General features: G+C 45.5%; 1 protein-coding gene across 1 annotated transcript in view; it reads right to left on the reverse strand.

The window, feature by feature from the left end:
* The window catches only part of KIAA0040 (KIAA0040 ortholog), a 40,181-nt gene extending 29,118 nt beyond the window's left edge, over positions 1–11,063 (reverse strand). Inside the window, exon 1 of the mRNA XM_063134039.1 lies at positions 10,990–11,063. The gene's annotated coding sequence lies outside the window, so the exon portion shown is untranslated. The remainder of the gene's footprint in view (positions 1–10,989) is intronic.
* Between the last annotated feature and the right edge of the window lie 8,860 nt (positions 11,064–19,923).

Below are 19,923 nucleotides of genomic sequence, written 5' to 3' on the forward strand. Positions count from 1 at the left end.
CCAGAAGGGGCAGAAGGGGCACGAGAGGCAGATGGCGACATGCGAGCTACCTCTGAGGAATCTGTGAGTGTCCAGGAACGAGCATTTGTTGGACGGAGCTTTAAGTTCAACGGGGCATACTCCCTGGTAAATTGGTACAGGTTTGTAGCCTTAAGCACATTCAACTACTGCAAGTGGGGAGAGGGGGAAAACCAGAGACTTGCAACAGTGGAGCCGCCCGCCAACCATTCTTTTCCCACCAGAGCATTGGTGCCTGAGCAGTCAGGACTTGCAATTTCAGCTGCAATACACTTTAAAACTTCTTATAGGCCAGCATTCCCCAATCTGGCATCCTCCAGGTCTTTTGAACTTTAGTTCCATCAGACTCAGCGTATGGCTACTTGTCAGGAAAACTGGGAGTTGTGGTCCAAAACATCCGGAGGGTTAGGAAAAGCCAATATAGGCATTCTAAGGTCTCAATGCCAGTTCTTGGGGTTGAGCTGCAGAATCGGGTGCCTGCCCCAAGTGTAGAAATCTGCAACATGGGGCAGAGTAGGCAGAGGCAGAAGGCCTTGTAGGTCCCTTCCAACTCTGCTATTCTATGATTCTATAGGGATGCTTTAGGGTGGATTCCTGCATTGAGCAGGGGGTTGGACTCGATGGCCTTGTAGGTCCCTTCCAACTCTGCTATTCTATGATTCTATGGTATCTAGCTGCCCCTGGCTGAGCTGCTCAGATCTTGGAGAGGAACAGGGCAAGCAGGGAGGCAGAATGGAAGGCTCCAAGCGTAGCAGCTTCAGCCCTACAGCTCTTGATCGGATGGCATTTCATCAAGCCTGTGTTGGAATGGATTTGGCAGTTAGCCTGAATCCAGAAATACTGATCTTAGGTGTCCACATAGGCTGGGTATCTCTTTGAAGGAAAAGGGTAGAATGCTGAAGATGCTGTTGGGTTTTTCCTGGGAGATCTCCATCAGGAACAAGCTGTACTGCCTACAATTGGTTACCTAACATTGTCTGACCATTCTTCTTTCTATTTTATTTGGTCCCTCAGGATCTGTGGACCAAGGCAGGGGGGCGGAATGGGACCTGAGAGGCCTGGCAGGAGGCTGCCTTCCCTATAGTTCAGACCGTTAGGGTAGAAACAAGGGACTGTACCTGTTGGACTGGTGCTTCTCTTGGACAATATCACAATGCAATATTCAGGGCTTATCCAAAATATTTTGCTGCCTGATATCTTGCTGACGTATTTCTAAGTAAATCTGTTTAAGATCAAGGTACAGAAATTATTAAGTGTATCTAAGAAAAGTGACATTAAATTTTTTTTTGGTTGAGTAGGAAAAAAAGTCCAAAATCTACAGTTGGACAATAACTTTATTAGGAACAACCAAAATACTACAAAAGAATGTGCAAGCTTTCAGGTACTCCAGAACACTTCATCAGGCTAGTTGGTACAAAACGAAAGGGATGGAGGAAGAAACAGAAAAGTCCAAAAACTATGAGGTCTGCAGTTCTGACCCAGTCTCAAGTTGAAGATTATATACTGAATTAGTCACTGAAAAGTGTTGCAGGTATCAGATTACTCCTAGCTTTCTGAGACAAAGAAGCAATGCTTCTTTATTATTTAAAATATTTCTAGGTCACCTTTCAGAGCAGGAGCTCTCCCAAGCTGGACTACAACAATAAAATACATAATAAAAACCAAAGCAGTAATAAAACAGCAAGAACGTAATAAAAACAGCAACAGCAGCAAAGTGGCCAGCTTTAACCCACAGACTCCGCTGCAGATGTCTTGAGTCTGTTGTTACATCTGAACAGACTTTAATACCAAAAATATGAATCATGAATATAAATCACATCTATTTTCCTTTCCATGTTTACATTTGTGTTTCTTTAGTTTCTCAAATGTTAAGAGCTAGAAAAGGTGTTTTCATTTTGTTTTGTTTTTTTGGTTAGGAAACTAACAAAGCAAGGTTTTCACTATATGGATGCAGAAACAATTGTTTACGACAGTGGCTTTCAAACTATATTCCATGGAACCCTGTGGCCTTTCAAAAGATATTTACTTTATTTATTTATTAAAACATTTGTATCCTGCCATATATCACTGGGATCTCAGATAAAATGAGAACAATATAAACACTAATAATTTACACAGCTAAAAACGTATTAAAGCGTTATTAAGAGTTGAGTTCCTCCATGAGAAGATCAATAATGGCAGATAAACATCCCTGAAAAACAACTTGTCCAACACTACTGATCTCCCCTCCTGCCCTGGGCAGCAGCACATGAGTTCTGAGTGCATTTCACAGGGCAATAGCAAAAGCCCTATTGTGCAAACTAATAGTGTACCCCGGAAAATGCCCAAGACACAAGGGTTCCATGGCACATGTGCAGAAGTTCTTTGATAGATAAGCCAGTGTGGAAAGGGACTTATTTTTGAGTAAGGAAGCAGCTAGCCCTAAGGATGGTTTCTGTAACCATTGGTCCTACAGTAATACCTGTTTAAATGCAGCATTTCACCCACGTAGGATTGGGATCAAGCTACTTGAAGGACCACCTTCACCTGCCTTCACTTTAAGATCAAAAAGAGAGGCCCTTCTCACCTGCCCACCAGTGAGAGAAATTAAGTGGGTCTCCACCTGGGAGAGGGCCTTCTCAGACGTGGCCCCACACCCGTGGAACAAACTCCCACCGATGATACACCATGCACCATTCTTACAGGCTTTTAAGAAGGCCTTAAAAGCATTTTAGTTTACTATGGCCTTCTCATAAATTAATACTCTTTTGCAGCTATTGCCCTTGTTGTTTTTATTGTTAGTTTTTAATGTTACCTTTTATTGTTTTTAACTGATATTTTACTCTCTCTGTTTTTATTGCTTTTAATGTTTATACTGTTTTATGTATGCCTGTAAGCCGCCTTGGCAGTGCTTCTGCCCTGTAAGGCGGCTAAGACACGTTTTAAATAAGTAAATAAATAAATAAATAAATGAAGTACAAAGTATTTAAGTACTGACTTGATGGTACAGGTAAAGCTGGTTGCTTTGCAAGTCACAAAGAAACAGTCTCTCTTGTTCTAGCCACATTGACAAGGTTTGCTTGTAACTATCTAGACATGCCTAATGGGTTTTTTTCACCGGATGGTAAATGTCTCCTGAGGCAGATAGCCCTTCCTCACTCATCCTGCCTGGTGCTGTGGTTTCTCAAACCCCACTGTGGCCTCCTATACTTGGGTTTGCAGGTGCAGCTTCCCCCACTCAGCTGGCAAAACCCACAATACAAGTTTCTCTTCCACATACAGTTCTTAAAGACACAGGAGTTTTGCGATGAATGACATCTGGAAACCTAGACCCAGCCTAACTCTGCACCATTAACCCCTTTGTTTGGGCCCAGAGATAAGGCTGATGTGCTATCAAGATACCTGCAGGAGGGGGCAAGAAAGAGTCCAGAAAATCTATATAGGAATATGGTACTGTAAGGTTTATTACTAGAGATCTACCAGACCAATTTTGCTCATTTTTGTTTTAAACTGAAGTTTGAGCAGTGCAAACGTGCAGAATATTTTGAAGCTGCAGAAAGGTCCAAACCTCATGCTTTAATAGCAAAAGACTAGCCCCGTTCAGACAACACGCCAAACCATGCTGCTTAACCACAAAACGGTTAACAGAATGCATTCCATTAACCATTTTGTGGTTAAGCAGCATGGTTTAGCTAGGGTGACCATACGAAAAGGAGAACAGGGCTCCTGTATCTTTAACAGTTGAATTGAAAAGGAAATTTCAGCAGGTGTCATTTGTATATATGGGGAACCTGGTGAAATTTCCTCTTCATCACAACAGTTAAAGCTGCAGGTGCCCTGCCCTCTTTTAAATCTGGTCACTATAGTATAGCTCCTGCAGCTTTAACTGTTGTGATGAAGAGGGAATTTCACCAGGTTCTCCATATAGACAAATGACACCTGCTGAAATTCCCTTTTCTATGCAATTGTTAAAGATACAGGAGCCCGGTCCTCCTTTTCATATGGTCACCCTAGTTTAGCGTGTTGTCTGAACAGGGCCACTATTTTCCTTGGCTCTGTGCCAAACAGTCTCCTATTCCTCTGGCAAGGGAAATCTTGCGATAGCCTTTGTATTCCCATCCCTGTCGCTGCTGCTGTCTATAGCCAACATGGCAGCCCTGATGAGGTTTGCCTGGGCTTCCTTCGCACTGCTGAGGTCAGCCTGGGGCATCATGGCGCTTGGACAGAGAGCGGTGAGCTTGCTGAGAAGCCCCATCCGCAACAACAGTGGGTCCTCGCCAGCCCCACACAGGCCTATCCCAGGCCTTGAGTAAGTTAACAGATGATTATCTCCATACCATGAAAAGTTTCACCTGCTGTTTTCTGCAAACTAAACTATGGTTAAAGGCACAGGAGCAGGCTGACCCCTTTTTTTTCTGGTCAACTGGCAACCCTAGCTTTTCCTAAGCAGTAAAAGCACCATTATGAATGAAATCTCCCTCTCTCATTTTCTGCACCACGTTTTTTCCTGGCTTTTTTCTAGCAGTTCATATTGAGTATAAAGTATTTTAGGTTACCACTTTGTTTCTGTTTTACTAGATACTTCAGTGAATTGATTATTGCATTTTTTATCATCAATGGGTGTTTTTTTTGTTAGCTACCTTGAATACTTTTAATAAAAAGGTGGGGCATACATATTTTAAATAAATAAATACTTATTATATTAACTATCAGCTTGGAAGTGCTAGAACTATATTCTTCCCATCTTCTGTAAGTAAGAACATGAAAAAAGTGTTTTTTTTAAAAAAAAAATGCACAAGAAACATTGGCTTTTGATGTAGAACTCTTTGATGGTCACTGGTTTTAGGGACACTCATTGTACAGCACTGTAAAGATTGGCAGACAGGTACGGGTTTTGTGACCCTCCTATGGAAAGACAGTTTAATTTAGGATGGAATTCTATACACACATGTGTCCCATTAAACTCAGTGGGATTTATTTCTGAGTGGACATGCAGAGGATTTCACTGCTAATACTTTGGGAGATTTATTCAATCCCAGTAATCTCAGATGACTCTGAAGAAGGGAAAGGTGATGGAAGTGTATTTAGAACCTGTTAGGCCACTAATCCATTTGCAGCAAATGGTTAGTGAGCACATTTAAACCATGGTTATGTAGCCACCATGGTTAGGAATGGTTCACATGTCATGCTAAGTCATGGTTCACATGACACACTAAACCATAATGTTTTGCTTTAGTGAATCAGAGCTAGTATCGAATTGTATTTATTTTATTACATTGAATATCCCATGCTTTAGGGAAGGGGTGGGCAACTTGTGGCCCTCCAGATGTTTTGATCTATAACTTCCATCATCCATCACCATTGGCTATGCTTGCTAGGGTTGATGGAAGCTGAAACATCTGGAGGATCAAAAGTTGGCCACCCCTAAGGTTTCTGTCTCATATCCAAGCTGGAAGCCACATTAGAATGGATCTACATAATCAGTGCCCTCCAAGTCTTCCTGGAGTTGACAAGACAGAACTTTCTGCAGAACCTTGCTTAAAAAGGTTTTTGTGAACCGCCCAGAGAGCTCTGGCTATTGGGTGGTATAGAAATGTAATAAATAAATAAATAAATAAATAAAAATGGTAGATTAGGATCTACATTCGGCTTTTTTAAAAAGTGGTTCTATCACTGCCTTCTTTAAAAGCAAAATGACTACACCACCCACAACGTAGCATTTACCACAGCTGACACTCAAAGTAAGCCCAGCTCTAGCTGATTCCAAAAGCCAAGATGGCAAAATGGCTGGTTTCATCCCTCCAAGCAGCATGCCCACATTTTCAGGCATTAGATTGACTGTTTGGTATCAGGGTACAACCTGTCCCCAACCTATAAGGTAATTGGACGGTGTTCTCAGAATGCTGCTAAAGGTAGTGTGGACAATCCTGACATCCCAGAAAGGACAGGTGCCAGGGCTGAGGCTTGTCTGAGAGCACTCCTATTTTACGTGGAAGGAAGCATTACCTCTTAATTCTAGGCATGTGGTTCAGGGTTGCCTGGCCTCCTGGCTTTTGTGCAGTTCCCCCCATGCCACCACCATTCTAACATGTTTAAATGTCTCTCCTAAGGTAGGGTGACCCTATGAAAAGGAGGACAGGGCTCCTGTATCTTTAACAGTTGTATTGAAAAGGGAATTTCAGCAGGTGTCATTTGTATATATGGAGAACCTGTTGAAATTCCCTCTTCATCACCACAGTTAAAGCTGCAGGAGCTATACTAGGGTGACCAGATTTAAAAGAGGGCAGGGCACCTGCAGCTTTAACTGTTGTGATGAAGAGGAAATTTCCCCAGGTTCCCCATATATACAAATGACAACTGCTGAAATTCCCTTTTCAATACAACTGTTAAAGATACAGGAGCCCTGTCCTCCTTTTCATAGGGTCACCCTACCTAAGGCTTAGTTACCAGCAATTAGAGCTTTAAGCTAAACTATGGTGGTATTTTTGGTGTTTGGGGCCACGTCCCTTTTGCCCCCCTCTGGAATGCAGCTCCCTCACCACAAGCTTCTCTGAAATGGAACTTGGTCCTCAGGCTGAAAGAGGATCAACACCCTGGGTGTACGCCATTGCTCCCAAGTAAAGAAGGCTGATCTGAAAAGCCAGGTAGTATAAACCCTGTGCAGAGACCAGAGAAGCATTAAATGGACATCCAGGACCTGTATGCTGCATCCCTTGAGAAGATTTGAATTTAAAGAAACTTTTTGGCAAGCGCATCTCTAATTCCTAAGGCCGGACAACTTCATTTTTCAACAGAGCTCTTTGCTCTGACCATGTTCCAAACCCCAAGGGGAGAAATGACAATGTTCATAAACAATATTATGAAGCTCTGACGAGGACTTGGCCACTCTGAGCATCTCATGTTATTTGCTGGTAGGCTGGCTCCTCCCATGTTCCCTCCGGCTTAGTCTCTGCTGGAGAGCCTTTCATAGCCATCTTCTATCCAAGGAATGCTCCTGCCTCATGCTTAAGACTAACAGCAGTTAACCTGGCTGGAACCTGTTGCAACAGCTCCAGAAAGCTCAGTTTGGCAACAGGGGTCCTATTTTTATCTAAGCAAGAGTTGAGGAGCCAACAGCATTGACTCTACTCATTCACTCAAAGAGCTTTATCACACTAGGGTTATACTGTGCAGTCACTGCAAATTGCATGCAAAGGACTCAGAAGTTTTCCACCTTATAATCTGCTTTTACTGTGAAGTACTTCCAGGCATCCTGCTTTAATTGTGCTTCAAAGGGAAAAGAAGTTCAGTATTTAGGGACTACTTTTCGAGCGTATCATCCGAGCAGTCGCTGGGGCGCAGGAACAGGATTTTAAAGAAATGCTTACATCTGCGTAAGCTCTAAAGATAAAGACACCAAAATTGGCACAGTAAGACATATTAAGGAGAGCTTTAAGCATACCAAATTTGATTTGGATTGGGTCATCCGTTGATTTGTTATGATTTTTTTTACATTCCCCCCCCCTTAAACTCACTTTCTGGTATGCAAAGGATCGCTGTCGCCCGGTAGCAACAACAACAACAACCGTGAAAGCTTAACGCTACGGGGATAATTCGAGGGAAGCAGGTACGGGGGATGAAGCTAAAAGACACAGACAAAAGCTATTTAACTTTCCTTCCCTCCCTACTAATATGAAAAGCAACAAAGACCTTTGGCAGACTACTTCCTTTAGGCACTTTGGGGAAACAAACTAATGATACCTGCGATTGGATCTTCTGCAACAGTAGGTTTGTGAATTATCTTGGGGAAGTGACTGTGGGGAAGGAGTTAACGCTTTCCCCCACTGCATCATTTTTTAAAACTTATTTTTACCAGAATCCCCCTCTGAAGCTGCTATTAGTTTCACTGGAAGAAAACAACACTGAAACCGTACTTTTATGTTTCCCTATTAGCAGATTTAGAAGTTGGGGCTGTGAGGAGGGATGAGAAAATTTCCATCAAGATCAAAACTGCAGCCCCCATGACTATTTGGGGGGTCGCTTATATCACACAGAACTTGGCTCTCAGTTGTCACTACTATTTCTCTATACCTTACCTGGTGTTAGTGCTGATGTTTACCATGGAATTCTAGGAAGCTGATAGATACATAAGTGGAAATCCTAGACCCTAGGGACCCTGGCAAATTTGCTAGTAAACCCACACATTTATTTATTTATTTATTTATTACATTTTTATACCGCCCTATAGCCGAAGCTCTCTGGGTGGTTCACAAAAATTAAAAATGTAATAAAACAACCAACAGGTTAAAAGCACAAATACAAAATACAGTATAAAAAGCACAACCAGGATAAAACCACGCAGCAAAATTGATATAAGATTAAAATACAGAGTTAGAACAATAAAATTTAAATTTAAGTTAAAATTAAGTGTTAAAATACAGAGAGAATAAAAAGGTCTTCAGCTGGCGACGAAAGGAGTACAGTGTAGGCGCCAGGCAGACCTCTCTGGGGAGCTCATTCCACAACTGGGGTGCCACAGCGGAGAAAGCCCTCCTCCTAGTAGCCACCTGCCTCACTTCCTTTGGCAGGGGCTCACGGAGAAGGACCCCTGTGGATGATCTACATATGGGAGGAGGCGTTCCTTCAAATAACATGGCCCCAAACCGTTTAGGGCTTTAAATGTCAATACACATGGAAGTTGACAGTGGTATATATAGGGTGAATACTTCAGTCTTCCCCAACCAGGTACGCTCCAGATCTTTTGGACCACAACTCTCAGCATTTCTGACCATTAGCTATGCTGTCAGGGCTGATGGAAGTTGAAGTCCAAACATCTGAAGGGCACCAGGTTGGGGAATGCTTCTCCAGAGTAAATATCCTACCATCTTATGTATCTCCATCCTATTCACTGCTGCTCAGCTCCTACTTAACTCTGCTCCTTTTTTTATTGCTGTTGGGTGTTCTTCAACAACATTACACATCTGCAAGGAAACACCAACAATAACAACTTTTTCCCTGTGAAAATTTTTGGTGGGGAACTTGTCCTCCTCCCCAAAAACATTTGAGAACTCTTGCATTAGTCTGTCACCACCTTCTCATGGTGAAACAGAAGTAATGATGTGCTACATACCCTAAGACTATAAGAAGAGTTGTGCTGTACCAGACTAAGACCCACCTAGTCCAGCATTCTGTTCACACAGTGGCCAACCAGCTGTTGATGAGGAACCCATAAGCAGGGCATAAGTGCGACAGCACCCTCCCACCCATGTTCCCCAGCAACCCTCTTTTCTTTCACTGAATGTTTATAAATGAAACAGGGATTCCTAACTAGGTTAGTGATTATCGGTTCTTATCTCTACACCAGCAGCCTTAATATATATGTGTGTGTATAATTTGCACATACACACACACTACCCTACCCTACAGCACTACTGAAAGAGAAGTCCTAAAATTCTTTCTAAAAATGATGCCCAGCAAAACTACTTTCTTGTTTCAAATTCTGCTTCCACTCTAGCAGTTCTGGTCTCTCCAAGATGAACAGACTCCACATTGTCTCAGGGCTCCAGGAAGAGAACTGGGAATTCTTGTTAATATTTCCGGGGCTGGCACTACCTGGCTAGGCAGACTTGGGCACATCACTTTGCAGCGCGTGCCCGCTTTCTCCCCCCCTCCCCAAAGCAGGAATCTCAAGTCTTGAAAGCTTGAAAGATAGGATAACAACAACAGCAGCATAACTGAGATGCCCCTTCCTTCTCTCCTTGTGCTTGTCATGAGATTTTGGTCAAGATTGTTTGGAGTGAGATCTGACTCAGGTCCTAAGGACTGCCTGGCTAGAGCAGGATAAAGGTCCATCTTTTCCAACATCCCAAGATGGGTAAAGCCCTATGAAGAGAGACTGAAAGAACTGGGCATGTTTAGCCTGGAGAAGAGAAGGTGGAGGGGAGACATGAGAGCACTCTTCAAATACTTAAAAGGTTGTCACACAGAGGAGGGCCAGGATCTCTTCTCGATCCTCCCAGAGTGCAGGACATGGAATAATGGGCTCAAGTTAAAGGAAGCCAGATTCCAGCTGGACATCAGGAAAACTTCCTGACTGTTAGAGCAGTCCGACAATGGAGTCAATTACCTAGGGAGGTTGTGGGCTCTCCCACACCAGAGGCCTTCAAGAGGCAGCTGGACAACCCTCTGTCAGGGATGCTTTAGGGTGGATTCCTGCATTGAACAGGGGGTTGGACTAGATGGCCTTGTAGGCCCCTTCCAACTCTGCTATTCTATGATTCTATGAAGGGAAGAGCCATCTCAGCTCCCCGGCGGGCGGTATTCAGAGACGGGACTCCAATCCCCCGCTCTCCGCCACTACGTGTCTTAGGCCGTAGCTAGACCTAAGGTTTATCCCAGGATTGTCCTGGGGTCAAACCTGTTGATCTAAGTGCCACACAGGGCATCCAGCGCTCAGGCAGGGACGAACCCAGGATGATCCTGGGATAAACCTTAGGTCTAGCGACGGCCTTAGCCACTGGCCGGCCTCGCATCGTGTGGCAGCTAGTTCCGTATGTTCACCATGCACCGAAGAGCTGTTTTGTCGGGCGCGAATCCTGTGTCAACCAAATTTGGTCGCCTGTTAGGAGTCCACCAGTGCGGGAGTGGGGAACTTTCCAGCCACGGGTGTCCCCCGCCCTGGGTCAAACTCCCCCCCCGCCCCAGCAGCTCCCGAGGCCCAGAATCCGGTCATGGACAACTTGATAGGCAGACCGTGGCCCGGCACCAGGCTTTAAGCGCCTAAGGCACAGCCCGGTCTCAGAAAATAAGAGTTAACTTTCTGCAATCGGACTTCTTTCCAAGGCGTCGGGAGCGCCGCTCGAGCTCTGCCAAGCCAAAACAACTGGGAAGTGGGTGGGGAGGAAAAGAACGGCGCGAACTTGTTGAGTCGTTGGAACGGCCCGAGCCCGGGTCGAGGCGGAGTCTGGGTTAAGACGGGCGAGCGAGGGAAGCGGCGCGGGGGCCAGAACTCACCCGCTCCTTCTCAGCGCGCTCTTCTTGCTTGCGCCTCCATCTCTCCGGCCGGCTCGGAAGTTCCGATCTCCCGGCGAAAAGGCGGCCCGGAGGGCGGCGGTGGGGAGCCGCTGCTGCCTCCTCCTCCTCCTCCTCCTCCTCCCCGCCGGCTGTCAGCCGCCTTTGCTCGCTTGCTCGCCACGCCTCTCTCCTCGGCTGCACCTGGGCGGGATCGTGACTCCTCGGGCGCCGCTTTCGCTGCCCCTGCCTCCTGCTTCCTCCTCCTCCCTTGGGCGCCAGCAGGCACCGGAATCTCTTCCCCAAACAGACCAGCTCCATAGCCGGCCCCTCTCTCAGATCCGGGACCCGAGGATCCTCGATTTGGAGGCGCTGGAAAGACTGGCACCTTTGGCCAGGACCCCGTTTCCTTATCCATGCCAGGGCCGGTGCCAGGCTATTTTGCGCCCTAGGCAAGGTGAGCTACTTTCACACACACACACACACACACACACACACTGACAACTTTGATTTTTAAGAACGGATGTTTCCTGGAAAAAAAATAAGAAGCACAAAACTTGAAATGGCGAAATTTATTTTAAAGTGCAAGAAATACGTCATGCCAATTATAGCAAACAAATTGGAAAGGAACGTCTATGGGTCTAAAATGCATTATTTAACAGGAATATCACCTCCAAATCATCCCCCCAACTCACACACGTGACGCGCGCAAACACTCGGCATCACTCACTCACTCCAAACAAACACACGCATGAACACATGCATTTACTCAAAGACCCCATGCACCCATACATTCACTCTCTCTCTCTCTCTCTTCTGGGCGCGTTCCGGAAGTCCAAACGTGAAGCCGCTCCACCCTACCCCAGTGGCCCTGGCTTCGCTTCAGCTGGGTGGGCGCAGGGTGCCATCTCGCCCTCCCAGGCCCAGCCAACAACGCGCGTGAGTGCTGCTCTGTGCCCAGCGCCCCTCTTAGCTTGGCGCTCTAGGCGGCCACCTGAGTGGCCTCTATGGTAGCACCAGCTCTGACCCACGCTGGGCTCAAATTATGGAGAAGAAAGGCCGGGGGGGGGGGGAACCTAATGAAATCCATAGAGCCCGACTCCCCCCGTTTTAGCCAAATCATACGCACCTCCAGGCGTCTAAAACCCGACTTAAGGGGACCATAAGCGCACTGACCTCCACTTACACAGGTGTGATGTGTGACAACATTAAAATTTTGGCTTCTGTAAGGAAAGGAGATGGTTTTTTTTATGCCTATACTTCCCACCTCCTTTGTCTCAGGTTGGTAGTAAGACATATCAAATTTTAGATGACAGATGAGTGAAAGTTGTATAATTTTTAAGGGCTTTAATGCACATTACATGTTTGCAATAGTTTGCTAGTGTAAATTACAGTCCAAGCCTATGGGTGTTTGTTTACTCAGAAATAATACCAGTGAGTTTCAACAGTTAGTGTAGGATGCAGCAGTTAGGATGCTCAGTGGAGCACCGAGATATACACAGATTACACCTGGGTTATAAATATAATAATAATAACAATAATAATAATAATTTTATTTCTTACCAGCCTTTCCCTCTGGATCGAGTCAGGGAACAGAAAAACTGCCCTTAGGGATTCTAATATATTAAGTAATAAAAAAGTATTTATTTATTTATTTATTTATTTATTACATTTTTATACCGCCCAATAGCCGAAGCTCTCTGGGCGGTTCACAAAAATTAAAACCATGAAAAGCATAATAAAACAACCAACAGTTTAAAAACACAAATACAAAATACAATATAAAAAGCAGGAGTTACTCTGTAGTAAGAACCTAAGAAGCGCCCTGCTGGATCAGACCAAGAGTCCATCTAGTCCAGACTCTGTTCACACAGTGGCCAACCAGCCATCGGCCAGGGATGAACAAGCAGGACATAGTGCAACAGCACCCTCCCATCCATGTTCCCCAGCAACTGGTGCACACAGGCTTACTGCCTCGAATACGGGAGATAGCACACAACCATCAGAGCTAGTAGCTATTGATAGCCTTCGCCTCCAGGAATTTATCCAACCCCCTTTTAAAGCCATCCAAATTGGTGGCCATCACTACATCCTGTGGTAGTTAGTGAATTCCATAATTTAACTATGCGCTGTGTGAAGAAGTACTTCCTCTCATTTGTCCTGAATCTCCCACCAATCAGTTTCACGGGGTTCTAGTATTTTGAGAGAGGGAGAAAAATGTCTGCATAGGAATGCAGTCAGTCATGCAGGTTGATTCTATGCATGTTTATTTGGAAATGTCATCACTGTGTTTAATGGAGTTTTATTACTTTCATGTAAATGTGCATTGAATTGCAGACTTTAGCTGGAAGCGCTAACCTGCACAATTTATGAGCCCACGAAGCCAAAGTCAGCCCACCATTCATATGACGTGGCCTGCCAGATGTAATTAACTATAGTCCTGTAGCTGTAGGGCTCCATCACACCTACTTTATCCCCCTGGTTTGTTTCCATGATTTCTAGCTCTGTTTCATTAGCACGTCAAGCTCATAGCCCCTTTCAGTGAGTTTGTGGTGTCACGCTATACCAATAAAACCTCCCTTTTGCTTGTTTGCTCTTCCACTCCGCCCTGCCCCTTCTCCTTCCACCTCCAGTTCTTGGTTGTAACATTGTGATGGGCGTGGGCTCTTCCCTCGCCCCCCCCCCCCCGCTTTGGTATTGTTGTCTAGCGATTTGCCGATTTATCATTTCATTGGCTTGGCTCCATTTCTGCAGGCAATGATCATAGAATCATGTGGCAACCTTTTACGTATTTGAAGAGTGCTATCATGTCTCCCCTCAATCTTCTCTTCTCCAGGCTAAACATGAGAGTGGGGTTGGAGCAGCAAAAGGCCATTCAACCAACTCAGTACAAGTCCATTGGTTTAACACAGTGTGCTGGAGGACGAGAACCTCCCCGCCCTCCCCTTTTGTCAGCAAGCTCTCCCTTCAAAGCACACACCCCCAAAAAAGGAAATTGCGAGAGGACACACTACACAGGGGCTGAAAAAGGAAAATAACCTCTCGTGCAAGCACTGAGTCATTACTGACTCTTGGAGGGACGGCAGCTTTCGCTGACGTTTTCTTGGCAGGCCTTATAGTGGGGTGGTTTGCCGTTGCCTTCCCTGGCCATTATTACCTTTCCCCCAGCTAACTGGGTACTCATTTTACCAACCTCGGGAGGATGGAAGGCTGAGTCGACCCGAGCCGGCTGCCTGAAACCAGCTTCTGCTGGGATCGAACTTGGGCTGTTGGGAGAGTTTCAGCTGCAGAAACTGCTGCTTTACCGCTCTGTGCCACACGAGCCACATGGGCTGAAGGACCCTTTAATTCTGTTTGGGGGAAATAATCCAGGCTTTCCCCACTCTAGGAAAACATAAAAACGGGAGGGGAAGAGGCGGGGTGTCTGCAGGACAGGCAAGACGTCATCTGTGTGCCATGCTACAAAACTGCAAACCAGGCATGATGAGAGTGCGATAAAACACTGCTGTGATGGAGCCCACAGTCCCTGCCTGAGAGCAAACACTGGAGATTACCGGCTTGCAGGGTCACAGGTTGTGCAGGGTTGCCCAAGAGAAAGCATGCTACTTTATCTTTCTACTGCTGCTATCATTTCTTTCTACCGTTCAAAACCCACTGCCAGGAGACTATGGATTAACTGTTTTTGTGTTTTGACGTGTGTTTACAATCCTTGCAGATCGGAGAGGGGGGGGGGCTGTAGTTTTTGTGGGGAGGGGTGGGGAGGAGTGGAACTGTAGTTTAAGTTAGGGTTTACCACCCTAGGATGACCAGATAGAAGTGCTCTTGTCCCTTTAACTGCTGTGGAAGAACTGGAATTTTTGTAGGTGTTAGGTGGAAGCTAGACCTGCTGACCTTTCTTCTATTAAAGTTACAGAAACCTTATTTTCCTTTGCATCTAGTTACCCAAGCTCCACAGCGAGGTAAGGCCAGTGGATGCACAACCCATCTACTCATTCACTCTAAGAAATGTATGGCTATTTAACTTGATGAGAGCTCGCTTGTAGAAGACATTTCTGGTCAAAGAGAAAATATTTTTTTAACCCTCATGGTTGTGCTCCAAACTCCACCCAACTGACTCATCTAGTTTTGTGCACTCATCATTCCACCTGGCTTAGAGGCAAATTTTCAAGATCACTATCACTATTAACATACTTAAGTCATCCTGGAAAAATCTCCCTTTCGCTGCTATGACTGTTCACATGGGAAGTTATTATGTATTCCTTTGATTGTAAGACGCCATCGATTGTAAGACGCACACTAATTTCAGTACCACCAACAGAAAAAAAAACCCTAAGACACACCCACGATTCTAAGACGCACCCCATTTTTAGAGATGTTTATATGGGGAAAAAAGTGTGTCTTAGAATCGAAGAAATAGGGGTATTTAAGTTACTGTATCTCTTCGATTCTAAGACGCACTTCCCCCCCCCCATATAAACATCTCTAAAAACGGGGTGCGTCTTAGAATTGCGGGTGCGTTTATTATTTCTTAGAATCAAAGTTTTTTTTCTGTTGGTGGTACTGAAATTAGTGTGCGTCTTACAATCGATGGCGTCTTACAGTCCACCATTGGCAGTATTACTGTGATGTCATGGAGTTCTCATAAATATCCAAGCCTCAGTGAATGTGCCAGCTGTAGAAGAGCAGTTTGGTTGGGTACAGAAACCCACTTGGCCATGGAAGCCCACTGGGTGACTTTGGTCAGTCACAGACTCTCAGCCCAGCCTACCTCACAGGGTTGTTGTTGTGAGGATAAAATGAAGAGGAGGAGGATTATGTACGCGGCCTTGGGTTCCTTGGAGGAAAAAAGGCAGGATATAAATGAAATCACCATCATCATCAGAAATGGAGCAGAGAGCTAGGAAAACTGAGTGGGAAGAGGGTTTCCTGGGAACTCAGGGAGAGAGATATAAGGGACAAGAAGCCAAGAGAAGCATGGCTGAAGGAAGGGATGGCTGAGAAACAGAAGCGTTATGGAAGGATAGGTGGTGGAGACAGAAGCCAGAGGAAGTGGGGACCTGAGGAAAGGAAGGCCTGGTGAGAAAGGGGGCTGTGAGACTATTTTACACAGGGCCCTATGAACAGTGTATGTCTATATAAAAACAACCATATTGAAATATGAGTCTTAGTCTCTGAAAAGAACAGGAAGTGGTTGAAGGAGTGTACCTGGCTAGTGGTTTCCTCTTCCATAACTGTGAGGTTTATTATAGCCCATGTGCTTTAGCTAAGAGGTGCTGTTCTTATTCCTAATTGTGTTAAGTTGCTGAAGATTTTGCCTCTCAACACATCCCTGTGTCTTGGTGAGCCCTACAGCTGTTGAAACTTGGAATCAGTCTCACAGTGTGGTATGGTAATAGTGGTCCCATGACTGAGCAGACGGCAGATGAAGTAACCTCTGTCAGAATGTTTTTTTAAAGCATGCATAACTAAATACATAATCGAAAACTAACAAAATACAATCCATGAAATATGTGCCTTTCTAAAAGGTGCACTGTCCAGTTCTGCAGATGAAATGAAGGCTGCAGCAACACTGAAGAAAAGAAGCATAAAAAACTGTTGCTTGCTTACTTTTTGCTCTTAGCTGTAAAATAATTGTGCTTTTATGACTGCAATTAGATGACCGGTATTTATACAAGTTGGCACATCTAGGCCTCTCTGGGGGTGCTAGAAAAGCCAAAGGGGTAGAAAAAGAGGATGTTTAGTACAATAAAAGAACTCTGACGCATTTCTGACACTCTGATCCTTCTTTAGGGGGCAACCAAGACAAGATGGTGGAGATCTATGATGGGATTTCCTGTCTATTTAATTCTTTGTAAAGGCGCAATGTGAATTGGGACCACAACAGTGGGAGAGGGTGCTAACCCACCCACCCCATTTGACTGCTTTCCCAATAAAAATTATGCTCTTCAGGTGCTATTTGCCTCATTGGGAATTTTTTTAAGAACATGTAAGAGACGAGATCCAGTCACAGATCTCCAATGTCTTGTGCTGTTTGGCCCTTCGTCCAAGACCTTTTGACAAAGTTGCCTCCATGTGTAGACCAAACAAGTGAAGGGGAAGCAGAACTGTGCCTGCTGCCCCCATCACCAAAGCTGTGCTACCCACTGGTCACCCTCTGGCATACAGGGATTCAGCACAACATAAGTAAATAGGAGCCTACACACATACACCCAGAGGTCCTGATCCTTCTGATTATCCCCGTAGCGCTAAGCTTTTGTGGTTGTTGTTTTTGCTACAGGGCGACAGCGATCCTTTGCATACCAGGAAGTGTAAGCATTTCTTTAAAATCCTGCTCCTGTGCTCCAGCGGTGGCTCAGAAGATACGCTCAAAAAGTAGGGGCTAAATACGGCGAATCTTTTGGCTTTATAGCACATTTAAAGCAGGCTGCATGGGAGTACTTCACAATCAAAGCAGATTATAAAGTGGAAAACCTCTGAGTCCTTTGCATGCAATTTGCAGTGATTGCACAGTATAATGCTGGTGTGATAAAGCTCTATATCCTCCAGAAATTTTGGAATGTATGAACAAAAGATTAGCTAAACTGGCGATCTCTCGCAGGGCAGAATCAAGGTTGAGAGACCTGGGCCTTTAAAAATATACTCCTACCAGGATAAAAGCTATCTGGACTTTACATTACTCTTACATTAACTATTACAAATCATAAATCATAAGAATATTAGACCTCCACACTTTAATTACGCATGGTAGATTGTTGCCTTTATCATTTCAGACTGTAAGTTGATTTCTCTGTCTCTCACATTCACACACTTAATATTCCTGTGGGAGAAGGGGGTCCTTAAGTACCTGGGTCTCAAGTTGCTCAAAATCAGCCCTCCAAGCTGGTTTCCACCTGTGGGAGAAAAGCAGTTGCTGGTGGGCTGCAATTTGAAATGGAAAAACAGCTAGAGGGGAAAGAGTTAAGCAATGTTCTGCCCTTCCTCTTTTCAAATTTCCCACCTCTGCTTTTCCTTCTTAAACAGAAACAAAACTTTGAGGGAAAGAATAACAGAAATGCACATCATTTGTGGTTTGACCCTCAGAACACTGACATGCTGCTTCAAGGAAAGCATTGCCCTTAACTGCCACCCCCACATCCTGCACAAAGTACTTCAGTTGTTTGACTGAAGTACTTATCAATGGAATCTTCTCACACTGGGGAGAGGCAACGAGTGGGGTGCCGCAGAGCTCAGTCCTGGGCCCAGTGCTCTTCAACATTTTTACTAATGATTTGGATGAGGAGGTGCAGGGAACGCTGATCAAATTTGCAGATGACACAAAATTGGGTGGGATAGCTAATACCCTGGAAGACCGAAACAAACTTCCAAGTGAACTTGATAGGCTGGAGTGCTGGGCTGAAAACAACAGGATGAAATGTAATAGGGATAAATGCCAAGTTCTACACTTAGGAAATAGAAACCAAATGCACAGTTACAAGATGGGGGATACTTGGCTCAGCAATATTACAAACAAGAAGGATCTTGGAATTGTTGTTGATCGCAAGCTGAATATGAGCCAACAGTGCGATATGGCTGCAAGAAAGGCCAATGCTATTTTGGGCTGCATTAATAGAAGTATAGCTTCCAAATTGTGTGAGGTACTGGTTCCTCTCTGTTCGGCCCTGGTTAGGCCTCATCTAGAGTATTGCGTCCAGTTCTGGGCTCCACAATTCAAGAAGGACACAGACAAGCTGGAGCGTGTTCAGAGGAGGGCAACCAGGATGATCAGGGGTCTGGAAACAAAGCCCTATGAAGAGAGACTGAAAGAACTGGGCAGGTTTAGCCTGGAGAAGAGAAGATTGAGGGGAGACAAGATAGCACTCTTCAAATACTTAAAAGTTTGTCACAGGGGACATCTACACAGTGTTGCGAAGGTGCCCCGAAGCCCCTTGAGGGCGCCCCGAAAACGCTTGTGTAGCATGTACCTTAATCGTCCCCAGAAGAGGCGGAGGAGGAGGAGGCGTGCTTCGGCAGCGCAGACTGCGGGCGGGCTGCTCCAGGCTCCGTTTCCCTTTAGCCAGCAGGCCCTGTGAGAGCTCCCAGCAGCAGGGCTGGGTCGTGGGAGGGAAGAGAGCGGACAGGCGAGGAAAGGGGCGGCGGCGGCGGCCCCTGCGCGGTCCCGGGGGCGTGGGAGGCGCCCACAGTCTGTGCTGCCGAAGCACGTCTCCTCCTCCTCCTCTTCTGGGGACGATTAAGGTACGTACTACACGAGCGTTTTCGGGGCGCCCTCAAGGGGCTTCGGGGCGCCTTCAGAACGCTGTGTAGACGTGGCCACACAGAGGAGGGCCAGGATCTCTTCTGATTCTCCCAGAGTGCAGGACATGGAATAACGGGCTCAAGTTACAGGAAGTCAGCAAAAACTTCCTGACTGTTAGAGCAGTATGACAATAGAACCAGTTACCTAGGGAGGTTGTGGGCTCTCCCACACTAGAGGCCTTCAAGAGGCAGCTGGACAACCATCTGTCAGGGATGCTTTAGGGTGGATTCCTGCATTGAGCAGGGGGTTGGACTCGATGGCCTTGTAGGCCCCTTCCAACTCTGCGATTCTATGATTCTATGACTTCTATATACCTTCAATATGGGCTGGCTGTTCTGTGCTTTCTGCTACCACATTATCCCTCCTCCTGTTTACCCTCACTGGAGTCCTCTCCTCTGTTTTAGTCCTTGTCACCTTACTAAGGGCTACTTTCCACTCTACCTTTTGTAGTCAGTTTCACATACTTCTTTGGAGTTTACTGGCCCAGTCACAAAGTCCCACTGAGAGAACAAACACCATGAGAAGCAGTTTGGGGACAAAACGTTCAGACAGGGAAAAGGTTCATCAGCGCCTCACTCCTGCTCACCCATGTTACATACGGGATGGCGTTGTAGGGATTCTGTGGTAGCCCAACCCTGAGACGT

Source organism: Elgaria multicarinata, chromosome 1 (assembly GCF_023053635.1).
Source record: "Elgaria multicarinata webbii isolate HBS135686 ecotype San Diego chromosome 1, rElgMul1.1.pri, whole genome shotgun sequence".
NCBI classification, from domain to species: Eukaryota; Metazoa; Chordata; class Lepidosauria; order Squamata; family Anguidae; genus Elgaria; species Elgaria multicarinata.